At 39.9% G+C, this 14,008-nt stretch overlaps 1 protein-coding gene across 1 annotated transcript in view; it reads left to right on the top strand.

The window, feature by feature from the left end:
• ST6GALNAC5 (ST6 N-acetylgalactosaminide alpha-2,6-sialyltransferase 5) overlaps nucleotides 1-14,008 on the top strand; it is a 213,237-nt gene that overhangs the window by 88,501 nt on the left and 110,728 nt on the right. The gene's annotated exons all lie outside the window — the stretch shown is intronic.

Here is a 14,008-nt window from a genome sequence, read left to right as displayed (position 1 = left end):
TGTTAAAGCTAAAAGAGCATGATGATTAAAAAGCTATAAAATTATTGAAAGTTTACCATCTGAAATATTTAAATCTCCAGAAAGTTTACCATCTGAAATATTTAAATCTCCAGAAAGTTTGTCTTTTATCAAAATAGGGGTTTTTTGTTTTTTTGTTTGTTTGTTTTTGTTTTTTAGCAAAAAAAAAGGAACACAGGGGAAACTAGGAGCAAAAGAGAAAATTTGGGCTTGTGTATAAATTCCCCTCAAATCCCTCTATCCTGTGCAGACACATTCATATTTCTAAGCAGGATAACAGGAATTGTTGTTCAGTCATTCAATCAGTCCAAATCTTTGCAATAACAGGGTCGGATAAACAGAGGAGGATCTCTAAACAAATGCAAAATGTTGAATTCACAAAAGCCTCCTGTCCTGCATCCTGCCCGCCCCCCACCTCCAACTTGTCATCCTCAGATGAAATGGGCTTGATAAATCAGAGGAAAGTTCAGGATAGACTATGCTTCAGTAACAAATAAACCTAACAAGTAAAATTTTTAACACACTGAGGTTTATTCTTCACTCAAAGTCCAAAATGAGTCAGATGACCTTTTTCTATCCTGTAGCCTGCAAGGTTGCTGTGTCAGGAAAAGAGGGTGCTAACAGAGACACTGAGAACAGACATGTGGTTGCCAAGGAGGAGAGCAATGGGAGAGGGATGGATTGGGATTCTGTGATTAGCAGATACAAGCTCTTATATAGAGAACAGATAAACAACAAGGTTCTACTGTATAGCACAGGGAACTACCTTCAATAACCTGCAATAAATCATAATGGAAAATAATATTAAAATATATATATGCACACATATATATACACATATAACTGAGTCATTTTGCTGTACACCAGAAACTAATACAACATTGTAAATCAAGTACATTTCAATAAAATTAACTTTAAAAAAGAAAAAAAGGAGAGAGCTAGAAGTTTGTTCCAAGTACCTATAGGGGCCAGGAAGTACCCTCATGACACTTGCTTCCACAATTGATATTAACTTGGCCACATTATTCCATCCTAAGGGAATTTGGGCCAACAAGGGGACTTGGAGTGGGACTTAGAGGTCTCTGCCTCAGGAGACTTTCTTACTCCTGTAAGCTTATCCTACCTTAGCAGTCAGCTCCCTGATTTCTCTCCACAGAACTAGCTTCCCTCCAAAGAAAGAAAACTGGCCAGTAAGAAAGAGAGAGAGAGAGAATGAATGAGAGCCTTAGCTCTCATATCAAGCTCCAGAGCACAGAATTACAGAATGGTGCCAGATTCCAGTGTCAGAAAGTCCAGGTCATCCTGAGTTGCTAATGAGTGAGAAAAGAGAGAAGCAAAACTATTAAAATAAAAATATATGCTAACACTAGTTAAATAAGATGATAAATAAGAATATACTTACTCTCCTTCCCTTCCACCCACGTAACTATTTCCACTACAGTGATTCTGACAAAGTATATGTCTGATTTCCTTACTCCAAAAACATATCAAGAACCATAAGCTCAGATGATTCATTTTCAACCTCATCTTCATTTGTTAAAGGGCATCCATTACTGAGCCATTTCGTATTCTACTAAATATCCTGTGACATTGTGGTCACCAGCATGAGTGACAGTTTTTGCACTCATCCAAACAACATACTGAATGTCTTCCATCTGCCAGGCCTTGTGCCAGGTTGATGCTTGGACTGCTTCTTCTCTAGAGCTCATGGCCTAGCAGCTGCCATCTGAGTCTAGACAGATATGTTCCAGGAAACATATCCACAATTTCTTGTAAGCCACATCCTGAGGGGTGTTTCTGGGTCTGTGCTCAGCCAGAAAAGGAAGAGGGCCTCTGAGGCACCAGTTGATTACCGCTCCCTACTAATCACATCCAGGATGGGATGGCATGTACATTAAAGACAAAATCTTCACTGTTCTCATGGGAGTTAAGAATTGGAATTAGTTTTTCCCAAAGCCAACTTCAACTCTCTCCAACAGTCAGATTTTATTTGAGAACTGGGAGAGCAGGGGAGAAGACATTGTGTGTTTGTTTGGATCTCACTTTGGCATCAGAGATGCTCCTTGCCGGCCGTGATGCTGGCCCATGGTGAGTGGGACTGGAGTGGGAGCAGAAGCTGTGAGCTGGGACCCTAGGAGGTACGCTTCCAAGTTCTTCCACTAACTGGCTCTGTGACCTTGAAGGAGGCCTTTGGTCCCTCCGAGCTCCAGTTTCCTCATGTGTAAGATCAAATGCTTGGACTAGACAGGCATCTCCCAGCTCTGACACGTGATCGTTCCGGGCTTCTGTGTTCCCGCCTCCATAACTGAGGTCCCCAGGCCTGTGTCACATGGGGTCAGCAGGTGCATCAGTGCCTTGTCATCAGAGTGATCCACTTGAGAGGCATTCCCCCACCGTAACTTGCCAAGAGAAAAACGATTAGCTATGTCACCTCCAAAACTCTTTGGAGTTTATTTCTTTTTTTCAACAACTTTCAAATTCTCACTATGATCACAAACTGAAGAAGAAAATAGTCCTTATCCAGCCAGTAAAATCAACAAGTGGAATGTCTGGGGATCTCTGCACATCACCAAAACACTTTGCCAAAGGGTCCTTAGCCCATTGGTGAGGGTTTAGCCCATTGGTGAGTGTCCCTGAGAGCCCAGCTCTCACAAGGGGACTTGCCATGTGATACTGTGGAGGTACAGACCTTAGTGCTTCAAAGAGGCTCAACCTTCTGGCATTCACAAACATATTTTGCACATGAGGGAACTGAAGCCCAAGGAGGTTGATTAGTCCAAGGCCATGAACATTGGGCAGAAATGAGATGAAAACTTGCATCTCCTAACTCCTGACTTACAGGCCCAAGCTCTTACCCTACACTGCGCTAGAAAATTCATAGATGCTTTCACTGAAATCTGAATCTGTATCAGTAATAGTCATATGGCAATGAAAGTGCTGGGCTTCCCTGATAGCTCAGTGGTAAAGAACCCGCCTGCCAATGCAGAAGACATGAGACTCGTGTTTGATCCCTGGGTTGGAAAGATCCCCTCGAGAAGAAAATGGCAACCCACTCCAGTATTCCTGCCTGGGAAACTCCAAGGACAGAGAAGCCTGGTGGGCTACAGTCCATGGGGCTGGGAAGGGTCAGACATGAGTTAACAGCTAAACAACAACAACAATGGTAGTGCCAGCAATGGTAATAATATATACCACATATTTATGTTATATGTGTACTTTATACACACACATACACCATTTATTGAGCAGCCACCATTAGCCAGGCACTGAGACAGTCATTTTATATATCTTAGATCTATTTTTATGGTAACTGTAAGATATATTCTCTTCATTATCATTTATAGTCCTTACTATGCACAGGCATTAAACTAGCCACCATGGTGAAATTTGGAAATAAATTAAGAAAGAGCCTTGTCCTTAAGGAGATAATAGAAACCTGTGACATAAGCCTCAGAATATGCGACAGCAATATGAGGGAGAAGATGTCAGAAGAAAGGTTTGGCTACATTCTGGGGGGATTCAGAGAAAAGGATGTGTATTTTTCCATATTGAATGGATTTGGAAAGGAAAGACAAGGGAGGAGGTGGCTGAACTGAATCCTCAGTAGAAGAAAGGATGCTGAGTACTGGAATTGGGATGAAGGACTTTCCAGAATAAGCAGAAGCACTGAGCCTGAAAGTCAAACTATATTACATGGAACCAAACAGCAAATCAGCTGGGATGTTGATCTTGGGCCAGTATTTGTCACAGCCAAGGGACAGTGAGTGTAAAACATTTAGTAGGTAAAGACCCAAAGTGACTAATCCCATGAACCATCTGCTAGAAAGAAATCTTGCTTTCAGGTTTTGTTATACCAAAAGAAATGGAAAAACCACTAGAAAACTTGTAAATTTGGAGTCTAAGCTGAAAGCAAAGTGGAACTTACCCAGCCCACTCTAAGGGTCTCTTCACAGGAGAAACTAAAGCATCTTCCTGCAAAGTCAACAGGGTTTACAGTGGTAGAAGGTCATTGATTCTGAGCACACAAATCTGAACATACAGGGGTCATCAGTTTCCCAGAAACAGAACATGTGCAAAAGGTAAAAGCCTGATGTGGCGCAATTAACCTATATCTGTGCTTTAAAGGGGAGTGGTGATTTCTCCACTGAACTAAGAACAAAGAGAGAGGATTGGACTTATGCCCGTAAATAAACAGTGTTATGCCAGTAAATGTTTACACACTAGCTCTCTCTCTTTTTAATATAATTTTTTATAATTAGTTTTAATTGAATAATAATTACTTATAGAAAAGGCAGAGGAACAAGAGATCAAAATGCCAACATCTGTTGGATCATTGAAAAATCAGGAGAGTTCCAGAAAAATATTTACTTCTGTTTTATTGACTATGCCAAACCCTTTGATTTTGTGGATCACAATAAATTGTGGAAAATTCTTAAAGGGATGGGAACACCAGACCACCTCACCTGCCTCATGAAAAATCTGTATGCAGTTCAAGAAGTAACAGTTAGAACTGGACATGGAACAACAGACTGGTTCCAAATCAGGAAAGGAGTATGTCAAGACTGTATATTGTCACCCTCTTTATTCAAGTTATATGCAGAGTGCATCATGCAGAATGCCAGGATGGATGAAGCACAAGCTGGAATCAAAATTGCCAGGAGAAATATCAATAACTTCAGATACGCAGATGACACCACCTTTATAGCAGAAAGTGAAGAAGAACTAAAGAGCCTCTTGATGAAAGTGAAAGAGGAGAGTGGAAAAGTTGGCTTCAAATTCAACTTTCAGAAAACTAAGATCATGGCATCTGGTCCCATCACTTCATGGCAAATAGATGGGGAAACAATGAAAACAGTGAGAGACTTTATTTTCTTGGGCTCCAAAATCACTGCAGATGGTGACTGCAGCCATGAAACTAAAAGATGCTTGCTCCTTGAAAGAAAAGCTATGACAACCTAGACAGCATATTAAAAAGCAGAGACATGTTGATGTATGGCAAAACCAATACAATATTGTAAAGTAAAAAAAAATAAATAAATAAATAAATAAAAAGCAGACACATTACTTTGCCAACAAAGGTCTGTCTAGTCAAAGCTATGGTTTTTCCAGTAGTCATGTATGGATGTGAGAGTCAGACTATAAAGAAAGCTGAGCATTAAAGGATTGATTCTTTTTTTTTTTTCTAATTTTATTTTATTTTTAAACTTTACATAATTGTATTAGTTTTGCCAAATATCAAAATGAATCCGCCACAGGTATACATGTGTTCCCCATCCCGAACCCTCCTCCCTCCTCCCTCCCCATACCATCCCTCTGGGCCATCCCAGTGCACCAGCCCCAAGCATCCAGCATCGTGCATCGAACCTGGACTGGCAACTCGTTTCCTACATGATATTTTACATGTTTCATTGCCATTCTCCCAAATCTTTCCACCCTCTCCCTCTCCCACAGAGTCCATAAGACTGTTCTATACATCAGTGTCTCTTTTGCTGTCTCGTACACCAGGTTATTGTTACCATCTTTCTAAATTCCATATATATGCGTTAGTATATTGTATTTATGTTTTTCCTTCTGGCTTACTTCACTCTGTATAATGAGGTACCATTTCACACCAGTCAGAATGGCTGCGATCCAAAAGTCTACAAATAATAAATGCTGGAGAGGGTGTGGAGAAAAGGGAACCCTCTTACACTGTTGGTGGGAATGCAAACTAGTACAGCCACTATGGAGAACAGTGTGGAGATTCCTTAAAAAACTGGAAATAGAAGTACCTTATGATCCAGCAATCCCACTGCTGGGCATATACACTGAGGAAACCAGAAAGGAAAGAGACACGTGTACCCCAATGTTCATCGCAGCACTGTTTATAATAGCCAAGACATGGAAGCAACCTAGATGTCCATCAGCAGATGAATGGATAAGAAAGCTGTGGTACATATACACAATGGAGTATTACTCAGCCATTAAAAAGAATACATTTGAATCAGTTCTAATGAGGTGGATGAAACTGGAGCCTATTATACAGAGTGAAGTAAGCCAGAAGGATTGATTCTTTTGAACTGTGGTGTTGGAGAAGACTCTTGAGAGTTCCTTGGACAGCAAGGAGATCCAATCAGTCAATCCTAAAGGAAATCAGTCCTGAATATTCATTGGAAGGACTGATGCTGAAGCTGAAACTCTGATACTTTGGCCCCCTGATGCGAAGAACTGACTCATTGGAAAAGACCCTGATGCTGGGAAGGATTGAAGGCCAGAGGAGAAGGGATGACAGAGGATGAGATGGTTGGATGGCATCACCGACTTAATGGACATGAGTTTGATCAAGCTGTAGGAGTTCACAATGGACAGGGAAGCCTGGCGTGCTGCGGTCGATGGGGTCTCATAGAGTCGGACATGACTGAGTAACTGAACTGAACTACTTTATAATATTGTGATGGTTTTTGCCATACATCAACATGAATCAGCCACAGTTATACATGGGTCCCTCCAGTCCTGAACCCCCTATCTCCCTTTTAAAATGTGAATGTGTACATGCTTAAGCTTATTGTGAATTTTATTGATGTGATGACAGTATACACTTTAGAAATAATAAAATACTAACACTACTTTAGAAATGATAAAATACTATTATTTAGAAATAATAAAATACTAACTAGAAATAATAAAATACTAACACTTTAGAAATAATAAAATACTAACACTACTAATACATGGAGAAGGAAATGGCAACCCACTCCAGTATTATTGCCTGGAGAAACCCATGAACCAAGGAGCCTGGGGGGCTACAGTCCACGGGGTCGCAAAGAGTCAGACACGACTGAACGACTTCACTCATTCACTCACTACTAATAAAATACAAATATGCAATATTTTTTGTGGTTAATTTCATATAGCATATTGGTCCTCACAGAATGCTTTCATTGGTTTTTGCAAAATTCTTGTGTCTACTATTTACAATAGCTAGGACATGGAAGCAACTGGGATGTCCATCAGCAGATGAATGGATAAGAAAGCTGTGGTACATAAACACAATGGAATATTACTCACCTATAAAAAAAGAATGCATTTGAGTGAGTTCTAATAAGGTGTATGAAACTGGAACCTATTATAAAGAGTGAAAAGTAAGTCAGAAAGAGAAACACCAATATAGTATATTAACGCATATATATATATGGAATTTAGAAGGATGATAGTGATGACCTTATATACAAGACAGCAAAAGAGACAAAGATGTAAAGAACAGACTTTTGGACTATGTGGGAGAAGACGGTGGGATGATTTGAGAGAATAGCATTGAAACATGTATATTACCATATGTAAAATAGATGTCCAGTGCAAGTTCGATGAATGAAGCAGGGCACTCAAAGCCGGTGCTCTGAGACAGTCCAGAGGGATGGGTGGGGAAGGAGGTGGGAAGAGGTTTAAGGATGGGGATACATGTGCACCTGTGGCTGATTCATGTCGATGTATGGCAAAAACCATCACAATAGTGTAAAGTAATTAGCCTCCAATTAAAATAAATTAATTAATTTAAAAAATTTCTTGTGTCTGTGGCCAATCTGCAGTTGCAATTAATGAATGTATGTAGTCCCAACATGAATGCAATTGATATTTTTGGTTACTTAATGAGAAGAAAGGGCTTCCTTGGTGGCTCAGAGGGTAAAGAATCTGCCTGCAATACAGGAGACCCAGATTCAATCCCTGGGTCAGGAAGAGATGATCCCCTGGAGAAGGGAATAACTACCTTCTCCATGGACAAGAGAAGAAGAATTCCATGGACAGAGAAGCCTGAAGGGCTACAGTCCATGGGGTCACAGAGTCAGACACGACTGAGTGACCAACAGTTTCGCTTTCACTTCAAGAAGAAGAAAGTGAAACAAAAAAAGACCAATGTTGAAACTTTTCTCACTCATGACAAACTTCTTTGATGAATCGAAATGCGAGCAATTTCTTTGCTGAGTCAAACAATTGTTTTCAAATAATAGAAGGCTGGCTTATCAATTTGATGCTCTTCATGATATAATGGTTTATAGACACAGCACACTTTAAGGCTTAATTTACAGTATTAACATTTTCTCCGCAATTCTACTTGTTTTGCAATTAGCAGTACAATAAACCAAATTCTGGTTTATAGTTTGTACTTATTTCTAGGATATAAATACTATTATATGGCTGGATTCCAGCTACCAATGAGATGTCACTGAATGCAGAGTAGGGAAGAGAGGCACGGTAGCAGAACTTGTATGATGCTTCCATTGTTAGGGACTCAATGTTTGCATCCCCTTAGAATGTGTATGTTGAAGACCTAACTCCCAGTGTGATAGTATTTGAAGCTGGAGACTTTGGGAGGTAATTAACTTTAGATGATGTCATGAGGATAGGGCTCCCATGGCAGGATTAATGTCCCTATTAGAAAAGGAAGAAACACTAGAGCTTGCCTGCACGCTGCCATGTAGGGACACAGCCTCAGCTGGAAGGTTGTCATCTACAGGCCAGAAAGAGCACTCTTACCAGGAACCAAATCTGCCCAGCTCCTTGATTTTAAACTCCCCAACCTCCAGAACTGTGAGAAAACTCTGTTGTTGAAGCCACTCAGTCTCTGGCATTTTTCTTACGGTAGCCTGAGCTGACTAATACAACCAGCATTGCTGCTACTGCTAAGTCACTTCAGTTGTGTCCGACTCTGTGCGACCCCATGGCAGCCCACCAGGCTCCCCCATCCCTGGGATTTTCCCTGGGAGAACACTGGAGTGGGTTGCCATTTCCTTCTCCAATGGATGAAAGTGTAAAGTGAAAGTGAAAGTGAAGTCGTGTCCGACTCTTAGCGACCCCATGGACTGCAGCCTACCAGGCTCCTCCGTCCATGGAATTTTCCAGGCAAGAGTACTGGAGTAGGGTGCCATTGCCTTCTCCGTTTTGGGTGGATGTAAATAACTTCAGGACAGAGTTAATACTAAAATGTTGTAAAACAATTAGAAATTGCTGTCTTGAGTATTTACATCTTATGTATTTGTTTTGTTTACTTTTTTATTTTGAAGTAATTATAAGACACATAGGAATTTGCAAAAATAGTAGAGCACACATACCCTTCACCCAGCTTCCCCCAATGTTGACATCTTATATAACTGTAATACAATATCATGAACATGAAATTGAGACTTGTATGATACTACTGGAGCTGAAGCTCCAGTATTTTGTCATCTGATGCGAACAGGTTACTCATTGAAAAAGTCCCTGATGCTGGGAAAGATTGAGGGCAGAAGGATAAGAGGGCATCAGAGGATGAGATGGCTGGATGGCATCACTGATATGATGAACACAAACTTGGGCAAACTCTGGGAGATGGTGAGGGAGAGGGAGGCCTGGCATGCTGCAGTCCACAGGGTCACAAAGAGTTGGACACAACTGGGCGACTGAACAACAACGACATGATACTACTAGACTAAAAACATTGATCAGTTATCATCATTTTTATATGGATTCATTTGTCGGTGTGTGTCGGTGTGTTGTGTTTGTGGTATGTGTGCAGTTTTATCCCCTGTATAGATCTATATAACCATCAGGACATTCAAGATGCATAAGTGTCCCATTACCACAAAGGAATCCCCTGTGTTTTCTCTTTAGATTGTCACCATTCTATCCTTGTCTCTCATAATTCTTGGTCTGTTCTCCATGTCTGTTGCTAATATAACAATCAATATCCAGAATGTTTTAAATATAGAACCATAGGTCATGTAAATTTGATACTCTTTTTCACTAAGCAGAATTCTCTGAACTTTGTTTCAGGTATCGTTCTTTTTTATTGCTAAGCAGTGTTTCATTGTGTGGATATACCAGTTTGGTTAACCACTCACCCACTGATGGATTATTTGAGTTGTTCCAGCCTTATACTGGGAGAAGGCAATGGCACCCCACTCCAGTACTCTTGCCTGAAAAATCCTATGGATGGAGGAGCCTGGTAGGCTGCAGTCCATAGGGTCGCTAAGAGTCGGACACGACCGAGCGATTTCACTTTGACTTTTCACTTTCATGCATTGGAGAAGGAAATGGCAACCCACTCCAGTATTCTTGCCTAGAGAATCCCAGGGATTGGGGAGCCTGGTGGGCTATCGTCTATGGGGTCGCACAGAGTCGGACACGACTGAAGCGACTTAGCAGCAGCAGCCTTATACTGTTATGGATAGAGCTCCCATAAACATTTGTGTCCAGGTTTTTGTGTGAATGTAATTTTTCAATTTTCTGGGATGTGACCAAGAGTGTGACTGCTGAGTCATATGATAAAGTACAGAAAATTTTTCCAAATTATTTTGGAAATTATTTTCTCAGGTGGTTGTCTCATTTTAGTTTCCTATCAAAATGTATGACAGATCAATCAAACATCCTTGCAGAGTTTTGTGTTGTTATTATTTTTCACTTTAGCTATTTTAATAATTGAATAATGAAATCTTATTGAGATATTAATTTGCATTGCTTAATGGCTAATGGTGTTAGACAGCTTTTCATGTATTTGTTTGTCACCTCACCTCTTTCATGAAGTGCCTCTTTAAATCTTCTACCAAGCTACTAATCAGATTTTTTGTTTCCTTACTGTTGAGTTTTGAGAATTCTTTGTCAGATATGTGGTTTGCGAGTTTTTTCTTCCAGTCTGTAACTTATCTTTTCATCCTCTTAAAAGGGCCTTTGTGGCACAAAAATTTTAAATTTTGATGAAGGTAAATTTATCAGTGCTTTCTTTTATGGATCTTGCCTTTAACGTCATGTCTAAAGACTCCTCACCTAGGTTTAGATCTTAAAGACTTTCTCCTATGTTTTCTTATAAAATATTGAAATTTTAAATTTAAATCCACAATCATTGTGAGTTAATATTTTATATGGTATGGTTTTAAGTTAAAGCTATTTTTTGCCCATGGTTGTCCAGTTGTTCCAGCACCATTTGTTTGAAAGCTTATTCTTTCTCCACTGAAATTTTATTTATTTTTCATATAATTTATTTTATTGTAAGTTTAATTTTTAATAATGGCTTTGGTTTGACATCCAGCTCACAAACTCTCTGAAAATTTAACAATGTGTTCTGGGAGCCAGTACAGACTGATTCCAGCAAATCATTGATTTATATTGTGTGTATGGTTTTGGTCAGAGGAAAAAAGACAACCATAGGGATGATTGGGGATGGTGAGCATGTGTAAACATTGAAATATATAATGTAAAGCATTATAAAAACACCAAGCCCAGAGGTGACATTAGTATCATCTTGTAGAAAATTAAAACTCAGATTTGAAATACATACTTTTTTAGCTTTGGGGAGAGGGAGCAGGAATTGGATATAATTCATGTCATTAATTTGAAATTGCTTAATTAATAGGTTCCCTTTAAACTAATTGGGTGGCCAAGAAGCTTGGAAGGATAGTCATGGCCTCTGTGGTCAAATGGAGCTGGGCCTGATTCTTGGCGCTGACATTTATTAGCTTTGAGGAACACCTCAATGACCTTTAGATCTGGTTAATTTCAAAGCTGGCAGAAGAATCCAAAGCTGTGTTTATTAATTTAACAAATTCTTGATGAGTTCCAGGCTATGTAGAAGGGATTAGGAATATAGCAGCAAGCAAAATTATCACAATTTTTACCCTCAAAGAATTTACTGTCCAGTGGAAAGGTGGACAATGAACAAAAAAGCACACTAGTAAAAAATGCTGTTACATAAGTGATAAGTGGCATAAAGGGCTGGGGTGGGGGGAAGAAGCAGGTGCTGTGATTGAAACAGATAAACAAAAACCCTGCACAGTTCCAGGCACACAGAGGTTGCTAAGTGGTAGCTCTTTTTTTTTTTTTTTTATTACAGATCTGGATAACATGAAGGTGGACAGACAAAGATCTGAAGACCTCATCTGAGGGCCTGACTACCCTTCACTTGTGTTATATACTGTAACGCCTACTTTGTATAGGGAGCTGTATTGGATATACTTTAAAACCCTCTTAAGATTCCTAAGTGTCTAAAAATCCGTGACTGTCATGTGTGTCAAGCAGGGATTTGTTTAATTTTTTTACATAAAGACACAGATAAATTAGCAATCAATATGGTAGTCATTAGATCAGATATTGCATATATTTATATTTTTAATAATATTTGGCTGCCATCCTCTCTAATCATTGTGCCCTTATAAAACTGGACTAAATTATGAAAAAGTACTTAAGGATCTAGAATTCTGAAACCTGGGACAATGCAATTGCTGTGTTTTATCAGTTTTATTTCAACTATATACACATTGGCTTTTGTTTAGAAGTCTAGTTCAGTTCAGTTCGGTCAATCAGTTGTGTCCGACTCTTTGCAACCCCACGAACCACAGCACGCCAGGCCTCCCTGTCCATCACCAACTCCCGGAGTTCATCCAAACCCATGTCTATTATGTCAGTGATGCCTTCCAACCATCTCACCCTCTGTCATCCCCTTCTCCTCCTGCCCTCAATCTTTCCCAGCATCAGGGCCTTTTCCAATGAGTCAGCTCTTCGCATCAGGTGGCCAAAGTATTGGAGTTTCAGCTTCAAACATCAGTCCTTCCAATGAACACCCAGGACTGATCTCCTTTAGGATGGACTGGTTGGATCTCCTTGCAGTCCAAGGGACTCTCTAGAGTCTTCTCCAACACCACAGTTCAAAAGCATCGATTCTTCTGCGCTCAGCTTTCTTTATAGTCCAACTTTCACATCAAGTTACTATTAATCAATGTTTTTCTGTAATGAAGTCCTTAAATCTGCATTAAATAAACATCCAGATTTGTCGATGTCCTTTTGCTTTCCTGCTTGAGCCTGTGTATTTTCATCAGAATAATTCACTAAATTCAATCTGAGTCTATTTAAACATTTTTTTCCTAGTTTTCTACTAAGTTTCCCCTGACCTCTTGAACAACCAGCCCCAGTGTCAGCTGCCTGGGCTGTGGGGCATTTGAGCACTTTTGCTTCTTAACTGATGTTCTTATTCTTTGAAACAAAAATAATCATCTTTCCACCCCACTGCTATCTCTGCCACCTCCATTTTTTTTTCCAGTGGGAAGATGAGGAGTAAGAGGGACATGGCTAGTTCTTTAATTTTTTCTGATTATCAAATTTGCATTACCTTATTGGAAAACATTTGGAAAACTACAAAATCTTCAAAGGAGAAAATAAAATTTTAGCAGTGGTTACACTGTTTGCAGAATTCTTTTCCCCATACCTTGAAACACTGGGCATGATCATTGCAAAATTTCTGAGTCAAGCTCTGTTGAAATCACTGCTTCTACATTTACCATGGTTTGAGACTACCAGGTAAAGCCATGTACAAGGCCTGAGATCCAAGAAAAATATACAGCACAAACGTGCATAATGCTGAGTTGCAGAAATGCTTTTTAGTACTATGAAGACTCATTTCTTAAACAACTCTATGAGTATGATGATTATCCCTGGTTTTCTAAAGTCACAAATGCAGAGACACCCTGAATGCAGATCCCAGAAGGCCAGCTCCAAGTCCACAGACTACAATAAACTTCTTACACTACAGACATCCTGGTGATAGGTCCAACCTCTCTCTTCCCCTGGCATGTCCCTTTCTGTGTAAAGCCAACACCTTCTTTGTTTCTTTGTCCCAAACCAGGCCCCATATTGACTTCGCTCATATTTCGGCTTATTAGATGATATCATCATTCCTATGAATTGAAGATCTGTTTTGTCCCTTTATCCTGTTTCCTGGAGATGGTGGAGGAAAGAAAACTGGCATGCTGCAGTCCATGGGGTCACAAAGAGTCAGATGTGACTGAGCAATGCAACTGAGCAACTGAACAACAACCTCTTTCCAGAACCTTCACTCCACTCACTTCTATTGAAGGCCAACTGCATTTCCTGTGGCTCAGCAGTATTATTCTCAACCACCTCTCCAGTTTTGAACATCTGGCGCTTCTACACAATAATCACAGTCAGTCACACAAGATTTGGGGCATAAATTTAGGGAGGAGAGAGATGA

Source organism: Bos indicus, chromosome 3 (genome assembly GCF_029378745.1).
Source record: "Bos indicus isolate NIAB-ARS_2022 breed Sahiwal x Tharparkar chromosome 3, NIAB-ARS_B.indTharparkar_mat_pri_1.0, whole genome shotgun sequence".
Lineage (NCBI taxonomy): Eukaryota > Metazoa > Chordata > Mammalia > Artiodactyla > Bovidae > Bos > Bos indicus.
The sequence above is the reverse complement of the archived record's forward strand: the minus strand, read 5'-3'. Positions and strand labels throughout refer to the sequence as shown.